The sequence below is a fragment of the Tursiops truncatus genome, chromosome 10, assembly GCF_011762595.2.
Source record: "Tursiops truncatus isolate mTurTru1 chromosome 10, mTurTru1.mat.Y, whole genome shotgun sequence".
NCBI classification, from domain to species: domain Eukaryota; kingdom Metazoa; phylum Chordata; class Mammalia; order Artiodactyla; family Delphinidae; genus Tursiops; species Tursiops truncatus.
Genome location: NC_047043.1, coordinates 8,336,102 through 8,362,708, shown reverse-complemented (window position 1 = coordinate 8,362,708; position 26,607 = coordinate 8,336,102). Strand labels below are relative to the sequence as shown.

The 26,607-nt window shown below is 44.4% G+C and overlaps 1 protein-coding gene across 1 annotated transcript in view; it reads left to right on the top strand.

Annotated features, from left to right (window-relative positions):
- Positions 1-26,607, top strand: part of NEDD9 (neural precursor cell expressed, developmentally down-regulated 9) — a 195,063-nt gene that overhangs the window by 32,618 nt on the left and 135,838 nt on the right. The window contains exon 3 of the mRNA XM_033863826.2: positions 17,325-17,438. The gene's annotated coding sequence lies outside the window, so the exon portion shown is untranslated. The remainder of the gene's footprint in view (positions 1-17,324; positions 17,439-26,607) is intronic.

Here is a 26,607-nt window from a genome sequence, read left to right as displayed (position 1 = left end):
CTTGGGAGCTGTTTACACCCCCTTCTGTCACACTGAGTCAGCCTTTTGATCTCAGCCTAAAATACCTTTCACTAACGCTGTTATGCGGACTTCTGTATATTGGTATTTACAACCAATGCATGATGTTGTGTACTTTCAACTCGGAGATAAGTCCTCTACAGGTGTTTATGGGGTTGAAAAGAAGACCACCCGTCCTCCAGAAAGTCTCTTTGGAAACTTGGGGTAGGGGACAGGGGACTAAGGACAGATTCAGTCTTGGGCAATCTGAGGTTCCCCTGGAAATGAAGCCATGACAGCAGGGGAGGAGGCAGGCTCCTGCTCCACATACTGAGCTAAAGTGAGGCACACACACACACTCTCACACTCTCACACACACACTCACATGCTCTCACACACACTCACACACACACTCTCACACACTCACATGCTCTCACACTCACACACTCACATGCTCTCACACACGCTCACACACACACACTCTCTCACCCACTCGGACACACACACTCACACACACACACTCACACCTGCTACTTTGGTGTTCACTTTTCCATCTCTTCCACTGCTGTCCAGCACACCAAGATAACCAAGATAACATCATAAGTAACTTGAAGCCCCCAGATTCCTTCACACTGCCCCAAACTGTTGAAATAAGTCATAAATGTCATGGTGTCTTGTTACTAAAGACAAGTTTCCTTGACTTGGTTCAAAGCACCAATCAGCACATCTCCATCTCCCATGCTCCACTCCCAGCAACTCCCTGTTACGTGTTAGATATTCCCTTGGGTGGACTTCTTGTCCTTCTTTCGTCTCTCAGAACCTTTAAGTTTATTTCCTTCTCACTCCCATCCCCTCTCCGTCCTGCCTCACCCTGGTCCCTCTTTCCAGTCACCTTATTCCAGACAAGAAGATCTTTTACGCAACGTCTTTCTTTTTTGATGTCTTCTCTACTTTTACAGGAATGCTCCCAGATTCCTTTTCTTGCCATTGGAAGGGCTGACTCCTGGCATTTATAACTCTAACACTCAGAAGGTCATGGAATGGGAAGTATGAGTTCTCCCCTCCTCTCCCCCATCCTTGAGTCTCAGTCTCCAGTTTCTTTAAATACTACCTCTCTAATGGGGTTTGGGGACAGGAGTCGGGGAAAGGAGAGGGATGAAGAAGAAGAGAAGAAAGTTGTTGTTGTTTAATGATAAGAATAAATAAAGGTATCTAGTTTCTGAACTTTGGAGCTGGAGAGGCTGATGGTCACGAGGGAGGGTGGGGAGCGGTCAAGCTGGCTGACAACCAGGGATGATACCCAGCAGAATGTGGTCCCTGGAATGTGTGCTATGTAATCTAAGCGCAGTAGACGTCAAAGTGAGGTTGCCGTCTGCCTTGGAGGAGGCGGCAATGAGGGCACGTACTTTAGAGCCATCCAGATGGCTCTGCAGGTACAAATCTTATTTTATCAACTATGACCTGGAATCAACATGCCCTTACCTGAAACTTGGAATCCAGTTTGCTCCTTTCATTGGAAGGGTGTGACACTTAGGACAGGAGCACAACTGATGCTGTTGGATATTTCGCACACACGCCCCTTCTAAACGTTCTCCTACTTTGAATGACTTCCCTCTCTTCAAGGTAAATATCTTCAATAGGATGGACCTTCCCATAGGATTGACTAGGTGGATTTTTCTCAATTGTCTGGAATTTGATGCTAAATGAGGGGCCTAACTCTTAGGAGTTGAGGCCACACATATTCTAATATTATGTCCATCACAAGTGCTTATCAGTACCTTTTGTAACCAGAGGTGTGCCAGGCCTAGTTGTCACAATGTCTATACCTCTAAGAGAGTTTATTGTTTTTTTTTTTTTTTTTTTCCTGGCTGCACCACGGGCATGCAGGATCTTAGTTCCCTGACCAGGGATCAAACCCATACCCCCTGCAGTGGAAGCGCAGAGTCCTAACCACTGGACCACCAGGGAATTCCCAAGAGAGTTTATTCTTACTAATTTTCTAAAAGAACCAAAAAGGGGCCTCCAGGTGCTATTTATCTTCCTTCTCAGGAAGATGAATAGCAGCCTACCCACCTCTATCTCTTGCCAACTACAACCCCACTTCCCTCTCCCTTATTATCCTAACTCTCAAGTTACACCTCTATTTTCTAGTGGGTGAAGTATAAAAAAAAAAAAAAGCTGAGGTAATATTTATTGTAAACATCCTTAGTTCACCTGAGAGCCTGGGTAAAGTATCTCATATGACGTGCCAACGGTTTGTTTATGTATTTAGTCCCTGTTACTTTTTTACTCAGGTTTCTTGCCTTTTAACTTTGAGTTAGACTAAAATACAGTGTCTCGAGTTTCATGATATTTCAGTGTATCTTTATTTTAGCCTCTCTACTCAATCTTACATTTGATAACAGTAAAGGATTCAGTAATTCATTCACTCATTTATTCATCCATTCATTCATTCATTCAACATTTATTAAGTATAATGTGCCAACTACTGTTCTTGGCACTGTTCACAAAAATGAAAGAAATGGGCAAAAGTCCTTGCCCACATGGAAGTTACATTCTAGAAGGGAAGATAAAACAAGATAAATAAAATATACAGTGTGTTAGACAGTGATATGTACTAGGGAGAAAACTGAAAATAAGTAGTATCGGGGTGCAGCTTTAAATAGGAGGGAAAGCCTCCCTGAGACAGTAGCTTAAAAAAACTTTAACCCACCTTATTAATTTATCTGCTGTAAAGTTCACACATTTTAGTGTACAGATTGATGACTTTTGACCAACATATACACCCACTACCCTAATCAAGCTATGGAAAATGCCCATCTCCCCAGAAAGTTTCGCCTCACTCTTCTATAGTCATTCTGCTAGCCCCACCCCAAGATACCACGGATTTTATTTATATCACGATAGATTAGTTTTTCCTGTTTTACAATGTCATATAAATGGAACATATAGGACAAAGTCTTTTGTACACATACAAAAGACTTCTTTTTGTCAGCTTAATCCATGTTATCGCATTTATTAATAGTTACTGCTCTTTATTACTGAGTATTAATCCACTGGATGAACATACCACAATTTGTGTATTTGATTATTTATCATTTCTCCTCCTTTTCATCCTTTCTGTAATTTCCATCTGGTATTATTTCCCTTTGGACGGGAGGACATCCTTTGGCATGGTCTGCTGGTGATGAATTTTCTCAGATTTTGTTTATCTAAGAATGTCTTTATTTCACCTTCCATTTTGAAGAATATTTTTGTTTCATATAGAACTCTGGGTGGACAGGGTTTTTCATGCAATACTCGAAAAATGTCGTTTCCTTGTCTTCTAGCCTCTCTTGTTTCTGATGAAAAATTAGCAATCATTTTTAACTTTGTTCCCCTGTATATAATTTGTCTTTTTTCTCTGGCTGCTTTCAAAATTTTGTCTTTATGTTCAGTGTTCAGTTGTTTGACTATGATGTTCCTATGTAGGATTTTCTTTATCTTTATTCTTGAGCTTGGATTTGTAAGTCATTTTTTAAAAAATCCGGAACTTCTTGACAACTCTTACTTCAGATATTTTTTTCTGTCCTCACTCTCTTCTCTTTCTGGGACACCAATCACACATGTGTTAAACTGTTTGATACTGTTCTACGGGTCCCTGACCTCTGTTCATTTTTCCTTACTATTTTTTCTCTCTTTGATAATTTCTACTGATGTGTTTCCAGCTTCACTGAGTCTTCTACCATCTTCACTCCAAGCCCCTCCAGTGAATGACTCACTTCAGGTATTGCACAATTCTAGAATTTCCATGTAACTCTTTTTATGGTATCCATTTCTCTACTGAGATCCTTACCTAGTCACTCATTAGGACCTTTTTGAAAAAATAATAAGTATATTTCTAATTTTAATTCTTTGAATATATACTGTAAAATACATATGTCTTAAAGTCTTTATCTTCTGAGTTCAACATTTGGTCCATCTTAGAATCAGGGTTTTTTTTTACTTCTTTTATTGTCTACTGTGAATTACACAATCCTGATTTTTGCTTATTTGTGTTTTTGGACATCTAGTGATTTCTGACTGACTGCTGGACATTGTGAACGGTGCACCGTAGAGACTCGAGATCAGCACTGTTCAATAGAACTTCCTGCATTGAGGAAAATATGTCTGCACCATGCACTGTGGTAGCAGCTATTAAACCCTTGAACATGACTGAGGAACTGAATTTTAAATTTCATTAAATTTTCGTTCATTTAAATACTCACATATTTACCCCTAGAACTGCTCAACCTTTATGACATTTGTTTCAGTCTCAACCCCATAACAGCTGATATGTGGTAAGGCTTGGATGGCTCTGCCTGGCACGTGCACGGTCCAGCCCTCAGCCATGGGCTCATGAGGGACCGCCCCACACATCTACATAGACTTTTAAGGCTTTCTTTCTGCACAGATCCCAGCCATTTCAGTTGCCTTGAACCCTGATCCCTGCCTTTTCAGCTCCACAGGACTACTGTGCTCTGTGCAAATTCAGATCTCCAGGCACAGAGCTGGACAACAGTGGGGGTCCCCTCAGGCTCCCCTCTCCCAAGCACTGAAGTCTCGTGCTGGTTATTTTCCATTGCCTGAAAAGTATCTTACCATGCTTATCTTGTCCAGTTTCCTATATTTACAGGGGATGAGCCAGTTTGGGACCAGTTACTCCATCACAGTCATCAGCCCAAGGAGTTTCCTTTTAAGTAACAATTCGAAGAAGATGAGGAATATTTGGGGGAAGAGAATTTCAGAGAGGAAACTTCAATGGAAAGGGCTGTGAGGCAGAAGCATGCCTGACTTGTTAGTAGAACAGCATAGAAGCCACACTGCTGGAGAATGTGAGCAAAGGAGAGAGAGTAGGAAATGAGGTCAGAGAGGTTGTGGGCAGGGGCGGAGTGGTGGTGGAAACAGCTACTGTGTAGCTTCATAGGCCATTATGAGGACTCTGGCTTTTACTCTAGGGAAATGGAAAGGCATTGGAAAGTTCGGGGGCCAAGAACTGATTCGAGTTATAACTGGATCACACTGTCTGTCGAGAAGAGACCTCTAGGACAAAAGCAAGGAGCTGAATTAGAAGGCCATGAAGTAACTGGTTGACAGAACTTTCAAATTAATTAAACCTCCATATTATACAAATTTGATGGCTAGATTTTTATCAGTTTTGTAGATTTTAGGGCTCGCTAAGAGACAGGCATCTTAGTGTCTAAGAATACATCATCTAAAGTCAAAAAGTAGCTGTGTGATTTTAGGCAAGGGGCTTAAAATGTCTCTCTTTATTTCTATAAAATGGAGATAATAATAATAATATCACATAAAGGATATTATGACAATTAAATGAGATAATTTGTGTAAAATTATTTAAATGATGCCTTATGTGTATACAGTGAGTGCTCCATAAATGTTCACTATTGCTCTCTGATAGTCTGAATGTGTGATGGTCATCTCTTCACCAATGGATACTGACTGATCTTCTCTGTCTGAGGGGCACAGACAGCCAGCTTTTATCCTCCAGGCATGTGGGCAGCTTAGGAAAGGAAGCCAGCAGGGAAACAATATCTTAAGCAACACTGAAAGAAGCAAGAGCTAAGCAAGAGCTAAGTTTGCTCTTAGATAAGGAGGGAAAGCTATTCATTAAGACAGGGCAGGTTTTGGAAGACTCCTGGGGTGTAATCAGACACTGAAGGATGAATGAGATACAGATACTTTTTGAAAAAGAAGGAAATTTATATCCTGCACATGGGCTGCTTGGCCTGTTCAAAAATCACAGACCCACTAGGGACGATGTTCCGTGCACATACGGCTTGTGAAGATCATCTGAATTTGTGGCCACGGCTAATGTTTAAACAGCTTCTTAGATTCAAGGTGAAAATTAATGAGTTGCACGCAGCCATTAGTTCCTTAAGCTCACATCAGAATCAACCATATGAAGTAGCATGTAGTTATTTATATGACAGCTGAATGGCTTTATTAGCTTATTTTGGGAAATTAGATAACGAATGCAAGTACAATCTTGTTGAACCAGAAGCATTTACCGATTGTCTCTGTGAGAATGTAAGAAATATTCAAGAAATGCAAGCAGAGAGAAGTCAGGTGAGTCCTGAAATCCCAGTGCAGTAGCATTTGGGAAGTGAATGATGGCCCCATGAGCCACAGGAAGGTAATGGATACATTACTCAAAGGTTTTGATTAACGCATGTGGTCTCACATTTCATCTGGCCCAACATGTAACTAATTGGTCATTTCTAGCAGAGCCCATGGGAGAAGAAAAACTTGTTGAAACAAGATCTAGTGAGCCAAGATGGGCCAGTCGTACACCAGACATAAGCTGCTGTGCTTTGGAGATACCTGCATAAAACATGAGGAAAGCCAGCTTTCATGGGGTTTAAAGCTTATCTAACAACCTCTGGTGACAAAGAAAGTATCCATCTCTTTAACGGCATAAGAACCGTGGCAGGCTCAGCCCTGTCCAGACTGCAGAGAAAACTTTGGGAACGCTTTCTGTTTGTTTTAAGAAAAGCTGGCCGAGAAGTTATTAAGAACAGGCAGAACATATTTGTCAAAGAAAGACAATGCAGTCCTCAAAAAGGGTGAGGCATGTTTGTGTATTTTAATAGAGAATTATCTCCAACATTGGAAACTCAGCAATCAAATCAAGGTACAGACAGAATGATGTTTAGAGTATATGATCATTAATGTAAAAAATGCAATATACATACACACAGACACAAAAGATGTTGCCTCTGAGGAGGGGAGTTGAGTAGCTGAGAGTAAGCAGGGGACTTATTTATCCTTTTACCTCTTGAATTTATTTCTATATGTACTTAAATTCAGATACGTTGTTTTTCTCAGTTGAAAATATTTAAAAGTTTAGGAAAAAAAATAAATAACACCCATAATGAAATTTTCAAAAGAGGTAGAATAGGTCTTTCCCTTTCCCATTTGCGAAGTGAGCCATAATCATGCTGGACGCTGGGACCAAAACGAGCGTTCGTGGAGATATAGGATAAAGTGCTCCTCTCTGATATTTCACTCAAGGGTCCCTGAGTGTATTCGTTTGCTAGGATTGCTGTTAAAAAAAGTACCGTAAACGGAGTGGCTTAAACAACAGAAATTTATGTCTCACAGTTCTGGAGGCTTAAAGTCTGACATCAAGGTGTCAGCAGTTTGGTTCCTACTGAGAGCTCTGAGGAAAATCTCTGCCTCTCCCCTGACTTCTGGTGGTCTTCTGAACATTCTTGGCATTTCTTGGCTTGTAGGAGCATCACCCCCATCTCTGCCTTCATTTTCATATGGTGTTCTCCTTCTGTGTGTGTCTGTCTGTCTGTCCAAATTTCCCCCTTCTATAAGGACAATAGTCATATCGGATCGGGGCCCACCCTAACGACCTCACTTTAACTCAACTAATTACATCTGCAACAACCTGATTTCCAAATAAGGTCACATTCTGAGGCACTAGGGGGTAGGACTTCAACATATGAATTTAAGGGGGACACAGTGCAACCCATAAGACCAAGTAACATTCACTTATCCAGAGTTACCTTGCTACAAAGGGGAAGTATATTGAAGTGTGTTTATAAAGCACAGCTAATGGGTTGCACCTCATGTCCCAAGTGTATAAAGTAGATAAATGCTGGCATCGTTGAATATCTTAAAATTTTCAAGTGCATTACCATCCACTGAGGAAAGAGAGGCCCTAAACTTGGTCAGTGAAGAATTAACAGTTTCTACAGTCACAGCAATAAATCAGTAGAGCTGATTCCCTCAGCCCCCTCCTCCCGTCAACGCCAGCTCAGGGTATAGCCTTTCACTAATGTCTATTAAGCACCTCCCTAGTGCCTGACACTGCTCTGGGAGCTAAGCACAGAGTAGGACAGAGCATCCGCCTTCCCTTCAGGTGGAGAAAAGAGACACACAAAGTAGTAATTACGTGATGTTGTAAGTGCTCATACGGAGATATGAACAAGAAAAGAGTACCCCTAACTGCAGGCAAGGAAGGCTTCCTGTGAGAGGTGACGCTGGGGTTGACTTTTTTTTTTTAATTTATTTTTGGCTGCGTTGGGTCTTTGTTGCTGTGCGCAGGCTTCCTCTAGTTGCGGCGAGCGGGGGCTACTCTTCGTTGCGGTGTGTGGGCTTCTTATTGCAGTGGCTTCTCTTCTTGTGGAGCATGGGCTCTAGGCGTGCAGGCTTCAGTAGTTGTGGCTCGTGGGCTCTAGAGCGCAGGCTCAGTAGTTGTAGCACATGGGCTTAGTTGCTCCTCGGCATGTGGGATCTTCCCGGACCAGGGCTCAAACCTGTGTCGCCTGCATTGGCAGGCGGATTCTTAACCACTGCGCCACCAGGGAAGTCCCTGGGGTTGACTCTTGAGGGTGGAGTCGGTACATGAGGACAGGGAGAGGCAAGAAGGAGGAGAAGGGGGTCCCAGGGGATGCTGTGTTCAAAGAAAGAGAGACCCAGACAGCCTTCCAGTGACCTGGGATGGGCACATAAGAGTTGGCGTTGAACCTCAGGTGCAGATGAGCTTCTGAGGCATTTTAAGCTTCAGCTGGAGGGTTTTGGACTGCCTTATTCTATAGGAAACCCTGGAGGATTTGGGGGAGCTACTGGGTCAGATTTCCTTTACAGGAAGACCTTTCTGAGAGAGCGTGAATAAAGATGGGACAGATTAAAGAGAGGGTGACATACAAGGAGATTTTTGTAGGTGAGGGGAAAAAATGAGCAATAAACTATGGCGGTGATGACAGGACTAGAGGAGATAGGAAATAATTGTTTTCTCTTAGTTGCATGCATTCATTTCATTTTCTTAAAATTCTGTATTACTTTTCAGATTGTAAAAAATTGGAAAAAAAGTTTTCAGTGTCTGTGGAATAAAACAAAATGATCTGGGCTTCCCTGGTGGCGCAGTGGTTAAGAGTCCGCCTGCCAATGCAGGGGACACAGGTTCGTGCCCCGGTCCGGGAAGATCCCACATGCCGCGGAGCAAATGGGCCCATGAGCCATGGCCACTGAGCCTGCACGTCCGGAGCCTGTGCTCCACAAAGGGAGAGGCCACAACAGTGAGAGGCCTGTGTACCGCAAAAAAACAAAAACAAAAAAAAGCAAAACAAAACGATCCTTAATTGCACTCCGGGAATGAGCGTCATTAGTTTTGTGTGGCTCCTGTTTCTTTTCAGAGTCATATATATGAACATATGTAGTCATTTACTCAACAGCTACTTTTGTAAGCCGATCTCTCCACTGCATATATCACATTTCCCTATGCCGTTAAGCGACTTTGTACAACTTGATTTTAATTGATTTAGCCAATCTAGGGCACAGATTTGAAAACTGTTAAAGGATTATAAATAGTATGAAGCGGTGACTGATGAGCTGATGAGGTATGTGGAAAAGGGAGAAAACCAGGAAACCCCAACTTCCGAGCTGAAGCCTCTCGCCCTACAGTTGTCTTCCTGTTTAGGCCTGAACTGGAGGAATGGCCAGAGGAAAAAGACACCCAAAAGGATCCGTGAATACATGTTCTAGTCAATCTCAACAACAGTGAAAATAACCACTCCTCGGGGCATGCAGACACAGCCCCGTGTTCAGAAATGGCCAGAGCATTCATTAAAATAGATTAAATGGCCTGCCCTGAAATCCTCAAAGGATGTGGTAGATAAAACAAATGCACTCCTAAACACAGCTGCGGGCCGCCCAAAGCCCAGCTGCACCTGAGGAGCCGTCTCAGAGAGAAGCGAGCTGAGACGGCCTTCTCTGCCAGGAGGCCAAGCCTGTCCAGGCACTGCGGCCCTGCCCAGTCTCTGCACCCGTCACTCACCTGCCATCTTCCCCGCATCCTGGGAGGGCGCGCTTGTCCTGGCACTCCCTTTCCGCAGCGACAGGGAGAGGAGATGGAGCGGTTGTTTCCAAGAGGGGCCTCAATCCCTGAGGGGCACAATAAGTCCAGTGGAGGCAAATAATGAAGCTTATTCATTTCCAAAGAAATGAAAAGGGGAGGTACTGGCAAACAGACTAACGAATCAAGCGCTCAGGTTAAGTGCAGCTTGGTTTCCATTGTCTAACGCAACTCCTACGCTTCTGAGCTTCTTTAGAAAAGGTTTACGGTTGAAATATAACTTGTGTCTTTTGAGCAGTCAGGAACTGAAAGACATTCCTCTTTTAATCTTATGAATGGAAAGTAATAAATTTCAGTGGCTTTCTTCTTTATGTTCATGGACCAAGCCTCAGAACAAAATAGAAATAATCTCTTCTCTTGTGCCTGAGGTAGACTTTCAAAAGCAAAGGACTTTCCTTCCTCCTTCCCTCCCTCCCTCCCTTCCTTCCTTCTTACCTTCCTTTCTTCCCTCCTTCCTTTTTCTTTTTCTGAAGTGTATGAACTATTTCTGTTCTTACTTTAAGGGAAACTGCGGGGTTTAGAGTATATCTTTATGTGGAGCTGATAGGAAGGTGCTCTCATATCAGCATTTATTGCTCTATTGCTCTTCTCTCAGCAGTTATTCTGCCAAAGAGAAAATATGGGATGCACCTTTGTCAAAAAGCTGTCCATCATTTGCAGTTCACTGAAACTCACTCATTCCCTCATTAAGCATTTATGGACCTGCTACTACTTCTGTGCCTGGCATCATGCTAGGCATTCAGGAAGTGGGGATGGCTGCAACATAGCAGCCAGTCCCGGCCTCAGGAATCTCACAGTTGAGTTAGGTAATTTCAATAGGACGTGATGGGGGCTAAAATGAAGTGAAGCACAGAGTGCTTCACAGAGAGAATCTATTGATAGTTCAAGGGTCGTTGAGCTTGGTTTTGCAGGGAAGATGCCTTTGACTGTGAGGGAAGAGCACGTGCAGGGGTGTGGGGTTACAAGAGAATGTGAAGCATTTGGAGAACTGGAAGTACCTCAGTGAGATGGGAGCAAAGACGAGAGGTATAGGTACTCACCAGGAGACCCCTGGCCCCATCCTGCAGGTAATGGAGAGCCTCCGATAAGGATTTTAAGAAGAGGCGTGATATGGTCAAATGTGCACTCAGTAAAGTGTTTCTTTGAACCTTTGTTCACTGCACCACTATATATGAGTGTCATCGTCTTATTAAACTAAAAGCTGAAATTCCCATTGGAAACCCTACCCTACAGTTCTCGTAATGGAAACATGAAGGTAACTCAGGACTTACAACCCTGGCTTGAAAAAAGATCAAGGACATTTCATAGATCTTATTGCTTTACTTTTTCTCTTAGGGCAAAGCACACATAAAAAAGACTCACTGCTACCAAGATTTTCTGTTTTAATCTTACATCTTTCATCCTAAATGCTCATGAAAGACATGTTGCTTTTGTTCAAACTTGGGCCAGTGACAAAGCTTTTCAAGTTTGTTGACCCAATAATCAGCCATTGCACTCAAAGACTTAGAGTGGATCAGTTTAAAAACAGCTATCAGTGCATCTGAACTACAGCTCCCAACCCCATATGCCTGGGCTTGCTGCTGCCACAGGGAAGCTCCCACTTCTTCCCAGGGGGGTACTGTGTTTCTCAACCTGTTTTAGCACTAACATGTAAAAGCTGCTTGTGTCAAACATGGGTAAATGGCAAACTCACTTAGGAGATTAGCTCACCTCTATTCCACAGCGGGAGTGGCCAAATGAGATAAACCCCAAAGACTTATGGCAAGACGGATCTAGTGTCCCGTTTTGGAGAACGGCACAGGGGTCCTTATGGGAAGGAGATGGAGCCCCTCTCTGTGCTTATCTCAAGAGATTAGCTTTAAACACCGTAGTTTTCTCCAGTCAAGAATTCATTATGGAACTGTCATTTTCTATTTAAACATCTTTGAGCTCTTTATTTCTGCAGCCCTTGGCATTGAGATAAAAGGCTCTTAAATCACTCCTCCCCGCCCCAACTACTACACTGTATTAATAATTACCATAGAATGAATGTTTGTCCCCCACCCCCCACTCATATATTGAAACCTAATCCTCAACGTGATGGTATTAGGAAGTGTGCCTTTGAGAGGTGATTAGGTCATGAGGGTAGAGCCCTCATGCATGGGATTAGTGCTCCTTTAAGAGACCCCAGGGAGCCCCCTTGTTCCTTATGCCACATGAGGACACAGCAAGAAGATGGCTGTCTAGGAAACAGGAAGCGGGCTCTCAGCAGAAAACAAATCTCCTGATGCCTTGATCTTGGAATTTCCAGCCTCCGGGGCTGAGAGAAATAAATGTCTGTTTATAAGCCACGCAGTCTATGGGGTTTTTTTTATAGCAGCCTGAACAGACTAAGACAGAAACTGCTACTGAGAAGTGGGGTGCGGCTGTAACAAATACTGTAAAACATGGAGGCATTGGGTAGTGAGGATAATGGGTAGGGGCTGGAAGAATTTTTAGTATGCTAGAAAAATCCTACATTGAGATAAATGGACCGTTAAGGGTGATTCTGGTAAGAGCTCAGAGAGCAAAGAGAACCGTAGAGACAGCCTCAGTCTTCTTAGAGGATACCTAAGTAATCGTGAAAAGAATGTTGGTAGAAGTATGGACAGAAAAGCCATTCTGAGAGGTCTCAGAGGAAAATGAGGAACATGTTATTGGAAACTGGAGGAAAGGCCACCCTTGTAATAGACTGGCAAAGGACTTGGCTGAATTGTGAGTGACGAAATTGGATGTGTAGCTGAAGCTATTTCTAAGAAAAGTGCAGAAGGTACAGCTTGGCTCTTCCCAACCACTTATAGCAAAATTTGAGGGGAAAGAAAAAACTTAAAGATGGAATTAAGCAAAAAGGAAGCAGAACTTCAAGATTTGGAAGATTCTCAGCCTGTCCATATGGCAAAAAATGAGAACGTGAAGAGTGTGGCCAAGCGACTATTTTCTAAGGAGCTGAATATGACTCAGCTGTCTCAAGCCAAGTGTTGTTCTTCAAGACTATGGAAGAATGACCCTGAAGCCAGTTCAGAGGCCATGACACACCACTCCTATCACAGGCCAGAGTGCAAGGGCCTAGGGAGCAGAGTGATTTCAAAGGGTGGGACCACCTTTCTGGGTCAGGCGAGGCAAGATGCCCCCTCAGTGCTTCAGGTGTGGGTCCCTGCAGGGAGGTCCCCCAGCTTGGGCTGCATCCAGTGGAACCATGGCATGGATAGGGTCCCCTGGGAGAGCCACAAGGCCCCAGAAGAGAACCACGGTGCGGCAGAGCCCTAGCAGAGAGCCGCTAATGGGCTGTCCCACTGACACATGGGGTGACATTGCCACCCCAGTGGGCCTGGAAGGGAGAACACTAAGCCAAAAAGGAGTGTTCTCAAGCCTTGAGTTTTAATGCTGTTTATCCTGTTAGGTTTTGGACTTACTTGGAACCTGACATCCCTTTCTTCGTTCCTATTTCTCCATAGGAATGGGAAGGTCTATCCTATGCCTGTCCTACCTTTGTATTTTAGAAGCACATAGCTTGTCTGGTTTCAGGGATTCACAGCTGGAGAGGAATGTGCCACGGGTTGACCTTGAATCTTGCCAATATCTGATTTAGATGGTATTTAGTTGAGACCTTGGACTTTAGACTTTTGAACTGCTGCTGAAAGAAATTAAGACTTTGAGAGCTATTGGGATGGAATCAAGGCATTTTGTATGCAAAAAGAATATGAATTTCAGGGGGACAGGGACAGAATGCTGTAGACTGAGTGTTTGTGTCCCCACAACATTCATATATTGAAACCTAATCCCCAATGTGATGGTGTTGGGAGGTAGGGCCTTTGGAAAGTTGTTAGGTCATGAGAGCGGAGCCCTCATGCATGTGATTAACGCCCTTGTAAAAGAGAGCCCAGAGAGCTCTCTTGTCCCTTCCTCCATGTGAGGACATGCGTATAGGATGTCTATAAACCAGGAAGTGAGCCCTCAGACACCAGATCTGCTGGAGCCTTGATCTTGGACTTCCCAGCATCTGGAACTATGAGAAATAAATTTCTGCTGCTTATAAACACCCAGTCCATGGTATTTTTTTATAGTAATCTGAATGGACTAAGACAGAAATACTTCCTTTTACTGTCCTAAATTTACCTACCTTCCCCTCTGCTCCCCTCTCACCCCTGCCACGTTCAGACAAACTAGCGATTTGTGAAAAAGTCAAAGTTCGCAATTCTGTCTTCTCTCATCATGTATCTCTCTCACCTTGTGTCTTTCTTGACAGAAGAATTCTCATCTTTTTAGCTCTCCTTATATCACAGTTTCCAGCCCCTGTCATAATTTTGGTGGACTTACTCTTTCTGTTCAATCTCCATTGTTCCCCTGGGGAATGACGAAAATCGATGCCACCAGGACCTCCGGTTTGAGCCCTATAGAACATTGAAGGAGAGAGGATTTGTGTTTGGTTTGGTTCAGTTATATTCTTTCCCCATCTCAAGAAACACAGGTAGATGTAGCTTACCAAGTGAGGTAGGTGATGTCCTTCTCTAGAAAATTTTATAGTTGAGTACACAATATTTCATTGAGGAAAATTTGTACAATAAGCTAGCTATTCAATGGATTACAAAGAGTGTAAGCCCTACAACTAAGACCCTAAAGCAGAACTAGATTAAGAAGGAGGCACTTACGTGCTTAGGGCACTAGCAGAAATCACAACCATACAGCTTTAACGAGGTTATCCAAAATTTCATAATCAGATCAAAGGGAAACACCATTTTGTGTTTTATTACTGCTTTTATTTGGGCTACATAAGGGAGGGAGCCCCATAATATCTTAGTGGTTGGAGACTTGGCCTAAAAGCCAAAGGCAGGCAGAGAAGGAGCTGGAAACAGGTTCTCCTTTGTGACACACTTGGTCTCTTCTGCCTCCCTTTGGCTCTAGTCTTCACAGAACATATATCTGAGTGGGAATTGTGAGTACAGTGGTTCTGCTTCCATGGGTTCTGCTTCCGGTTTCTCTTCCACGGGTTCCCCCCATCCCCGCCAACCCTGTTCCAGTTTCCCTGGCATCCTCTTCCTCTGGTTCCACAGACCAACCCTGTTACACTATTTTACATAAGGGACCTGAGCATCTGCGGATTCCAGTATTTGTGGAGGATCCTAGAACCCACACCCAGCGGATACTAAGGGACGACTGTATTTGGCTTCTGTTCTCAGCAGAGTTTATGTGATGAAAGTAGGCACAGGTGGCCTTTGCTACCTCTAGCACATGTCACCACCATGCCGCCCCCAAGCCCCCCATCTCATGGTGTCCCCTCCTTCACTTCAGGGCCCCCCAAACATTTTTCAGATCCATGAGTCATATTAAATTAGCATTGGTTGTTGATAAATTAAAGGTCGTCTCCCTCCCAGGGTAATATACCAATATGGGTCAAAGTCTTAGCTAAAGAAGGAGTGTCTAGCTGTGGAATTCTAATTATAAGCTGGTGGAGTAGATAACCCGCGAGGGCAGGCTCTTCCACTGCTTCTAAGCTCCCATTATATGGACCTGCATTGTCCAAAGCAGTAGTCACTAGCTGAATGGGATGATTAACATATAATTAATTAAAAGTAAATAAAATAAAAAAATTTGGTTCCTTAGTCACACTGACCACATTTCAAGCGCTGAAGAGCCTCATGTGTCTCCCAGCTAACGGATTGGACAGCACAAATACTAAGCGTTTCCATTATCACAGAAAGTTCCATCAGACAGTGCAAGTGTAGATAATTACTTTCTTGGCCTATGCAGAGGTGGTCTACCCTTACCCCAGTGCAGGGTTTCTCAGTGTTGGCACTACTGGCGTTTTGGACTGCATCCTTCTTTGTTGAGGGGGATTGTCTTGTGCACTGTAGGATGTTTGGCAGCGTATCTGGCATCCATCCCCTACGGGCTGGTAACGCTTCCCATCCAGCTGTGATCATCAGAAATGTCTCTAGGGACCTCCCCGGCGGTCCAGTGGTTCAGAAATGTCTCTAGGGACCTCCCTGGCTGTCCAGTGGTTAAGACTCCATGCTTCCATTGCAGGGGGCACGGGCCCGATCTCTGGTTGCAGAACTAAGATCCCACATGCCGCGTAGCACGGCCCCCCCCCCCCCAAAAAAAATCTCTCTAGACATTACCAAACGTCCCCCACAGGACTAAACTGCTCCCAGTTGAGAACCACGGCAGTAAAGCTGGCTGACACTTTGGGGGTCGTAGAGGACATCTGTAAGCACACTTGTGAGCAAGATAGGCCCAGGGAGCTGTGAGCGCTTAGAGGACGGGGACTCTGCAGGGGCCAAGCCGTGCACATTCCACATGCTCTTGAAACGTTACAGATGAGAAGAATTTCAGAGCGATGTTTATAGCCCAGAAAGATATTCTTCCCCTGGTCTTGAGAATTCCCTTGATGCTAAATTGTCACGTATGTCAAAGCTCTACAGAGCTGCAGGGAGGGCCGTAAATCAAAGGAAGGCAGAGAAGAGGCCCAGGGGGCAGACTGTGCGGTGAGTAAACTTATCCCAGCACGGGTGAACGGGGCTGTCCCCACTTCGGTCTGAGATTTCCAGCCTGGCGTCCTAAGCCCCCTGTTCCCAAAGTGGCCGTTCATGCGCTAACTGGCTATAACTGCGTCAGCAGCAGCTTGCCAGCTGTAAATTCTCATCCCAGGCCAGGTCTCTCTTCCCAGGACCAAAGTCATGAAGATGTTTGCCCTCGCACAGGCCTTTGACATGTGCTGGGCCGCATTTGTGTATTTGTCTGAGGGCCCTCCAGAGCTTAGTGCTTCCCTCTGGCCCAGGCGAGCCTTTATGTGCCGTGCCTTCCTCCTGACCATGACGTCATGCTTGTACCTCGCCACTGGAGATTGAAGCCGAAGACCGGAGGACTTAAAAGTCTTAAACAAGCAAATGTTTTCCATTATTTAAGATGTTAAGGAAGGCAAATTCTGAAATATTTATGGCCACGGTCTCCTTTGTGGGTCGTCAATGACTTCTTCCCTTTCAGGAGGCATCTTACAGAGAGGGAGCCCTGGTCTTCTCCCCCTGGGGCCACTAACTCACAGCAAAGCTGAGTCAACCATTCCACGGGAAGACTGGTGCAAAGTTGATTCGCCACACACTTCTAGCTGAAATGAATGAAAGCAAACCCAGGAGAAGTCCAAGTTTACCATAGAAGGCAAAGCAGAGACCAAGGACTGCCCTGTTTCCTGCAGACATGCATTTTAGATTTAGCTCGAGTTGTTTTTCTGTTTTCAGGGACGATGTCAATCATCTCATAAGTAAATGAAGACAATGATTCAACAGTTCTGTAAACATTGAGAGAAAAAAGAAACCGCCCCACAAAATGCTTGGTGTACTTCAGACTAGGGTGGGGTTGAGTTACACGGTGACTTCTGGTGTCACCTCTGCCCTTTCCTTTTATTCAGGGCCTGTGAGAACTAAGTGGCTCCATCTGGAAGTTCTGCCCGATGCTCCGGCACCATAGCAAGCCGTCCAGTGTGATCTGAGCCTCTTCAGAGGGTCTAAATTATTCTCTACAGGTAAGACTGAAAAGCCCATTCTTTTATGCAGTGTTTCTCGGTGGGGATGCTTTTAACAACTGGGGTGGGATGACTGTTCGCTATGCGAGTGTCTCTGGCTTATAGCAGGGCATTTAGCATCCCCAACTTCTAGGCACAAAATGCTAGTGGTGTCTACCTTCCGTCATTGTCACAACCAGCCATCCCCTAACACTCATTTCCCAATAGCACTTGGTGGGCAGCACTGCCCCCACTGAGCACATTGCAAGTGTACTGCGGTAGAATCTAGAATGTTTGCACTACCCGTGGAGTATTTAGGTAGCCAGCTTGCCCCTTATTTATTTTGCCAGCTGATTCTGCAGACCTCAGGTCTGAGACCCACTTTGCCCCATCTGCAGAGGGGTTTTGACCATTGCATTTCTTCCCGTAGAGTGAGATAGTATGGGTTGGGAGTGGGGAAGACAGGAGAAGAGAATGACCAGCTGCTCAGTTATTCCATTCCTGATCCCTGCTGATCACCTAAGGTTGTAAAGACACTCTAGGAGAACTCTCCTAGGCGTGGAGCAAGAGGCCTTAGTTGGCAGGAAACATGAGGAAAACATGGAGATTGAAGTTAAAGAGGAGGTCCTTTATGGAAAAAGGCTGGGAAGATTGTAGGTTGTCTCTTTCGTGAAAAGAAGTTGAGGCTCAGAGATGCTAAGTGACTTGCTAAAGGTTAGACAGCTAGTTAGTGTCCTGGAACTATGGTGACCATGCCATACCAGGACAGTCCCCATTAGTCCTGTTGTCCCAGCAGAATTATCAGCAGTAATCTCTCTCAACCTCAAAGGAGTCCCAATTTGGATAATAAATTTTATGATCACCCTACCTAAAACCCAAGTCTCTCTAACCATCAGTTCATCACTTTTCCCACTATACAACCCTTCCTCTTTCTCTTTTTTTTGTGGTTCTCAAAACTTTTCCTCCTATTTGAGTCTATTTCTCATGTTTTCATAACTTCATCATCCTCAAAGTTTGGGAGGCTATAAATGACAACTCCAAGTCCAGATTGCCTGAACTATGGGGCCGTTGGTTCCTAAGTGGACGAGGAAGCAAGACAATCCAGAAACAGGATCACTTGGGCCTCAGGCAAGTCCTCAGCCTTGACCAAGCCTTAGAAAGCCACCCATGTGCCACATCCTCAGTGCCCAAGGCTGGAGGTGGGGGGTGGGGGCGAGGAATCTCTGTGAACATCTGTGATTTTATTTTTAATGAATCCAAGATGAATTGAAAAGAAATGCAGTGTGAAACACCACCCATTAGGCTATGAAAGTCCAGTACGCCCAGATGATTCAAGCATGGTGTTCATATTCTTTGGTAATACTTTGAAATCCTTTGTGAACTATAAAATTTAAGTATAAGCAAGAAAGTGCTTCTCATAACAAAATAAAACCCCTTTTCCTTGTCTGCCCCATGGGGCAAAAAATACCAGTGTCGTTAATGGGTATATCAGTACCACCCTCAAGAATTTCTTTGTGTCATAAACACACAATGCAATTTTGGTAGAGTCCCCCAGCAAGCTATAATCACAAGCTGGGAGGACGCTGGTTCTGCGGCTGTGCTTGGTTTCTTTATTGCTGTTAATTTGCAACAGAACTAAATACCTGTGTAACAAGACCTTCTGATACCAAAGCTCAGTGGACTTGGGAGAAACTGGTTAAAATGAAAATTGGTTCCATATAGAGTTGGGAGAGTAAAATGGCTTCTTTTTAAAGTAAGGAATTTTGCTATTCTGATTTTTTTTAACACCTTTATTGGAGTATAATTGCTTTACAATGCTGTGTTAGTTTCTGCTTTATAACAAAGTGAATCAGCTATACCTATACATATATCCCCAATCTCCTCCCTCTTGAGTCTCCCTCCCACCCTCCCTATCCCACCCCTCTAGGTGGACACAAAGCACTGAGCTGATCTCCCTGTGCTATGTGGCTGCTTCCCACTAGCTATCTCTTTTACATTTGGTAGTGTATATAAGTCCATGCCACTCTCTCACTTCGTCCCAGCTTGCCCTTCCCCCCCCATGTCCTCAAGTCCATCCTCTACGTCTCCATCTTTAGTCCTGTCCTGCCCGTAAGTCCTTCAGAACCTTTTTTTTTTTTTTAGATTCCTTATATATGTGTTAGCATACGGTATTTGTTTTTCTCTTTCTCACTTACTTCACTCTGTATGACAGACTCTAGGTCCATTCACCTCACTGCAAATAACTCAATTTCGTTTCTTTTTATGGCTGAGTAATATTCCATTGTATATATGTGCCACATCTTCTTTATCCATTCATCTGTTGATGGACACTTAGGTTGCTTCCATGTCCTAGCTGTTGTAAATAGAGCTGCAATGAACATTTTGGTACATGACTCTTTTTGAATTATGGTTTTCTCAGGGTATATGCCCAGTAGTGGGATTGCTGGGTCATATGGTAGTTTTATTTTTAGGTTTTTAAGGAACCTCCATTCTGTTCTCCATTGTGGCTGTATCAATTTACATTCCCACCAACAGTGCAAGAGTGTTCCCTTTTCTCCACACCCTCTCCAGCATTTATTGTTTCTAGATTTTTTGATGATGGCCATTCTGACCAGTGTGAGGTGATACCTCATTGTAGTTTTGATTCGAATTTCTCTAATTATTAGTGATGTTGAGCATCCTTTCATGTGTTTGTGGGCAATCTGTATGTCTTCTTTGAAGAAATGTCTATTTAGGTCTTCTGCCCATTTTTGGATTGGGTTGTTTGTTTTTTTGATATTGAGCTGCATGAGCTGCTTGTAAATTTTGGAGATTAATCCTTTGCCAGTTGCTTCATTTGCAAATATTTTCTCCCATTCTGAAGGTTGTCTTTTTGGCTTGTTTATGGTTTCCTTTGCTGTGCAAAAGCTTTGAAGTTTCATTAGGTCCCATTTGTTTCTTTTTGTTTTTATTTCCATTCTAGGAGGTGTGTCAAAAAGGACCTTGCTGTGATTTATGTCATAGAGTGTTCTGCCTATGTTTTCCTCTAAGAGTTTTATAGTGTCCAGCCTTACATTTAGGTCTTTAATCCATTTTGAGTTTATTTTTGTGTATGGTGTTAGGGAGTGTTCTAGTTTCATTCCTTTACATGTAGCTGTCCAGTTTTCCCAGCACCACTTATTGAAGAGGCTGTCTTTTCTCCATTGTATATTCTTGCCTCCTTTATCAAAAATAAGGTGACCATATGTGTTTGAGTTTATCTCTGGGCTTTCTCTATCCTGTTCCATTGATCTATATTTCTGTTTTTGTGCCAGTACCATACTGTCTTGATTACTGTAGCTTTATAGTATAGTCTGAAGTCAGGGAGCCTGATTCCTCCAGCTCCATTTTTCTTTCTCAAGATTGCTTTGGCTTTTCGGGGTCTTTTGTGTTTCCATACAAATTGTGAAATTTTTTGTTCTAGTTCTCTGAAAAATGCCAGTGGTAGTTTGATAGGGATTGCATTGAATCTGTAGATTGCTTTGGGTAGTATAGTCATTTTCACAATGTTGATTCTTCCAATCCAAGAACATGGTATATCTCTCCATCTGTTTGTATCATCTTTAATTTCTTTCATCAGTGTCTTATAGTTTTCTGCATACAGGTCTTTTGTTTCCTTAGGTAGGTTCATTCCTAGGTATTTTATTCTTTTTGTTGCAATGGTAAATGGGAGTGTTTTCTTGATTTCACTTTCAGATTTTCCATCATTAGTGTATAGGAATGCAAGAGATTTCTGTGCATTAATTTTGTATCCTGCTACTTTACCAAATTCATTGATTAGCTCTAGTAGTTTTCTGGTAGCATCTTTAGGATTCTCTATGTATAGTATCATGTCATCTGCAAACAGTGACAGCTTTACTTCTTCTTTTCCGATTTGGATTCCTTTTATTTCTTTTTCGTCCCTGATTGCTATGGCTAAAACTTCCAAAACTATGTTGAATAAGAGTGGTGAGAGTGGACAACCTTGTCTTGTTCCTGATCTTGGAGGAAATGGTTTCAGTTTTTCACCATTGAGAACGATGTTGGCTGTGTGTTTGTCATACATGGCCTTTATTATGTTGAGTTAAGTTCCCTCTGTGCCTACTTTCTGGAGGGTTTTTGTCATAAATGGGTGTTGAATTTTGTCAAAAGCTTTTTCTGCATCTACTGAGATGATCATATGGTTTTTCTCCTTCAATTTGTTAATATGGTTTATCACATTGATTGATTCCCATATATTGAAGAATCCTTGCATTCCTGGAATAAACCCCACTTGATCATGGTGTATGATCCTTTTAATGTGCTGTTGGAATCTGTTTGCTAGTATTTTGTTGAGGATTTTTGCATCTATGTTCATCAGTGTTACTGGTCTTAGTTTTCTTTCGTTGTGACCTCTTTGGCTGGTTTTGGTATCAGGGTGATGGTGGCCTCGTAGAATGAGTTTGGGAGTGTTCCTCCCTCTGCTATATTTTGGAAGAGTTTGAGAAGGATGGGTGTTAGCTCTTCTCTAAATGTTTGATAGAATTCTCCTGTGAAGCCATCTGGTCCTGGGCTTTTGTTTGTTGGAAGATTTTTAGTCACAGTCTCAATTTCAGTGCTTGTGATTAGTCTGTTTATATTTTCTATTTCTTCCTGCTTCAGTCTCAGAAGGTTGTGCTATTCTGTTTAATTAAGAGGCCGTTGTACAGACAAGTCTGCCTTCTAATGAGCTCTCTTCCTGGCCACCTTGGAAAAACCTATTCACCGACTTCATTTATTCCGTGGTGAACAACACAGGCTCTGGTGCTATTTGACTCTTTCCTCTGGCTGGGGGAGGCTGTGTGATCTTAGGCAAGATCTTACTTAACCTTCCTTGGCTTCAGTTTCCTCAACGGTAAAACAAGGGTACTAGTGCTCACCTTATAGATCCTAATCATGTTGCTGTGAGGAGGGAGACAATAACGCATGTGAAGTGCTCAGTGTAGGGCCTGGTTCATACAGCTGCCATTATGATTATTTAATCACATGCTTCTGAGATCAGTCATATAACAAGTGCTGCACCAGGTTGTGGGGCTTCAAAAATGAGTAAGATATGGGGCTTTCCTGGTGGCGCCGTGGTTAAGTCTCTGCCTGCCAATGCAGGGGACACGGGTTCGATCCCTGGTCCGGGAGGATCCCACATGCCGCGGAGCAACTAAGCCTGTGCACCACAACTACTGAGCCTGCACTCTAGAGCCCGCATGCCTAGAGTCCATGATCTTCAGCAAGAGAAGCCACCACAGCGCAGTGGTTGAGAGTCCGCCTGCCGATGCGGGGGACACGGGTTCATGCCCTGGTCCGGGAAGATCCCACATGCCGCAGAGCGGCTGGGCCCGTGAGCCATGGCCGCTGAACCTGTGCGTCCGCAGCCTGTGCTCTGCAACGGGAGAGGCCACAGCGGTGAGGGGCCGGTGTACCGCAAAAAAAAAAAAAAAAAAAAAAAGAAGAGAAGCCACCATAATGAGAAGCCCACGCACTGCAACAGAGAGTAGCCCCCTCTCGCCGCAACTAGAGACAGCCTGCTCACAGCAATGAAGACCCAACGCAACCAATAAATTAATTAATTAATTTGTTTATTTAAAAATAAATAAATTTTTTAAAAAGAATAAAGTAAACGTTCTGACTTGAAGTCCTTACATTCTAAGGGGGCATAGCAACCATATACGCAAATACTTACGTGGGGCTCTGAGGTGGCAACGGGAAAGAGAGCCTATTGACATCGTGTTGAGTTCTGAAGCATGGATAAAAATTCTCCGGGCAAAGAAAGTGAAAGCGCTTCCCAAGACTGTTCAGGATAGGTAACAATGTACCTGGATGAGTGGAAAAAGATGATAAGACTTTTGTTTTGGTTCCAGACCAATTTTTACAGAAAAGATTATGACTCATTTAAACAGGTAAAACAAAGCCTGCTGTTTGTACATTTTATTCTCTTTTCCCCGAGCCAAGCAAACAGAGCTGGGGACACTGTGACGTCAGGAGGCTTGTTAGGTAAATAGAGCATGTTTCCGTGAGGTCAGAGCCGTCCGCTCTTCTCTCACTGGGCTCTTGGCCCAGACCTGCCCAGAACATTGCCTGCAGTAGAGTGACCCATGATGGAGCCCGCTCTCCAAAGTACTCTCCAAATTCCCTCTGACCTGCACGGAAAGATGTTTGAATAAAACGTTTCACTGTAAACCTTCAAACTCAACGTTTCTAGAAGACTCCTTTGGGAATGTCCATGGCGTTGGGCTTCCTGCCATCTACCATTGACACCTCACAAAAAGTGGCCCTGGCAGAGACAGATCACAGAACTGAGGAAGACAGGTGAGCTCGTCCACAGACCCTTGAATGCTTCAGCTGGCTGGGGCCCAGATTTCCAGAGATATGGACATGGCATTTCAGGTCAAATGAAAGTGGTCGTTTCAGAACTCTCCCCAGGAAAAACCGGTAAGGAGTGAGGAAGTGGGATCATGGAAAGGCACACTGCCAAGAGCGAAGTTGGATAGAAGGTGACTTGGATCAAACCCACAGGGGAGCTTGGAGCTGGTCCAGGCCACATGACAAGGCTGTCCTGAAGGGGCAACACAGGAGCTGGGGTTTTTGTACCTCCCATTGCATCGGACATTGGTTCAGTGCCGCTCCCAGGGGACTTCAGTTCCTGGGCACTCACTGCCTGTGCACACAGGCTAATAGATCCCTACAGCCTCACAGCAATCCACTGTGGCTGTAGGAAGAAGCGCATACAGGCAGGGCCTGGTGCAAAATGAAAATGTGGGCGCCCTTTTTTAAAAAGCAGGGGAAAGGTGCCAAATAAAAGGTACTAAACTAAAAGCTTTTTCCTTTCTTCACAGTCTCTCTCTTGGCTTGTCATCGTTTCTTTTTTTGTTGTTGTTGTTTTTAAATGCCACTATTGAATGCCACTCTAAGTGAAGGAAAAGTTAAATTTTAAATCATTAGCATATATTTTACCCCTTTCATTTCAATATTGTGTGATGCCTGTTTTAAATGCAAATATAAGAGCATTTAACGAGTATGCTAATCGCCAAAAATTACACAATTTGCATATTTCATTCTTAGCGTAACAGTGGAAAAGCTGCGCAAAAGTAACTCATCTGCTTTTATTTCATTTCTTGATGCATATGCACATGTTACTAACAGTCCCTACCTTCAGCTTACTGATGAGTAAAGAAGGATTGAAAGGGAAGGGACTATGGGTGGCCTAACCTTTCCCTTTCCTTCTCTGTCATCATTTTTAGCATCAGTCAGGTCCTTGGCTAGGGCAGGAAAGTAATGTGAGGAAGAAAGAACATGAGAGGGCTCTTTGCTCATCCATGTTTCTTAGAAACCACCGCCTTCTTTCTGGGTTAGAAGCAAGTCTTGGTTCAGATGGAAAGTGTGGCCTCTTGGTGCCGTCAGCATCCCTCCCGCTCCCCAGCTAACTCAGTTGGAGACAAAACACACTTTCCTTGTACTCGCCTTGAGTCTCTGTGAACTCCCACACATTGAGGGTCCACTGGAATTTGGTGCTCATGGGACCGTCTGTGAGAGTGGGGCAGGAAGAAGGGACAGACACACGGACCGTGTGGATCTCCTCTGTTCGTGTGCATGCTCTGTTGCCCCATCAGAATTCACTTACAAAATGCAAGTTCAAAGGAAAAACATTTAAGAATTTCAAAATGACAGTAGAGCATCAAACTCAGCATAGGGTCCTTCTGAACATGAAGTCCTGGTGACCACAGGGGTCACACACCCCCATGACGCTGGCCCTGCAGGCAGGAAGGCCAGATGCGTGAAAATGGTCAAGGGATCCCAGGGGATGTGGATGGAGTCCTGAGAAAGAAACCCAACCGGTAGGCCAGCCCTGCCCACGGGGAGTTTGTGCAGAAGGAGTCTAGGGCACACAGAGAGATTTGTTTCTGGAGCTATAGCCCCAGAACACAAGCCATGCCAGGAAAGAGGCGACAGCAAGAGACAGGGGACCAAGGAGAGGGAGAAAAGCCAGGGAGCTAGCTGATGAGCACCAACCTGACAGAACCAGGGGAGATCCACGAAAGCAGCCGAGGATCATGGAGGGAAGCAAGATACTGGCAAAGGAGTGTCATAGAACAACTGCCATTTGGACCTAGTCCCAAACCCGATGCCCTGCCCCGCATCCCTCTACACCTGTGAGCTATGCCGAACGAGCCTGGGCGTGGCTCCTTAGCGGGGCAAACCCCGGTGGATGGCCGGGCTTCCCAGTTCCTTCTTCTTGTTCTACCCTCGTGGTAAAAATAGAGACAATTGCTAGGAGTGAGGCGGCCTCCTCCCTCCCCTGCAGAGAACACTTCTGCTTTGCCAAAGCTCTAGGAACACTTTCCCCGATTGTTTCATCGTGGAAACAAGCAGGAAACCAGCTACGCTGAACACGTGATATGGAAAGAGGTGAGCGGTGATCCTCCAGCTTGCAGGACACCGGGTCGCTTGGTCCATCTGTGAGACTTTGCAATCCAGCAGCAGAATCCTGTGACTCGGGCGGTGTTTAGCCTCCTTCCATCACCCGTGACTCAGTCGTCTGCGTTAGCTTAGAGCAAGGTTTCTCAGCCGCAGCTCTGTTAGCATTTTGAGCCAGTTAATTCTCCACAATGGGAAACTGGCCTCTGCACTGGACGATGTTTAGCAGCGTCGCTGGCCTCTGCCTGCCAGATGCCAGAGCATCCCCCGGTTACGACAATCAAAAATGTCTCCGGACTTTGCCCGCTGTTCCCTGGGGGACATAATTGCCCTTGGTGAGGATCAGTGGCCGAGAGCATGTGGGGGTTTTACCCTATGCTCTTAGCTAGGTGTATTATTACACTTTTTTTTTTTTTTTTTTTTGCGGTACGTGGGCCTCTCACTGTTGTGGCCTCTCCCGCTGCGGAGCACAGGCTCCGGACGCGCAGGCTCAGCGGCCATGGCTCACGGGCCCAGCCGCTCCGTGGCATGTGGGATGTTCCCGGACCGGGGCACGAACCCGCGTCCCCTGCATCGGCAGGCGGACTCTCAACCACTGCGCCACCAGGGAAGCCCTATTCCACTTCTATATTAGCCTGTGTCTGCCTGTCTGAAAGCATCTCTTTGTCACATTTTCTTCCCTGTAGCACCATATCCTCCACTCCTGGCTATGTTAGGAAGGCTTTAGTGGGTAGTCAAGCCACTTGGTGTTAAATCTCCGTGCGCT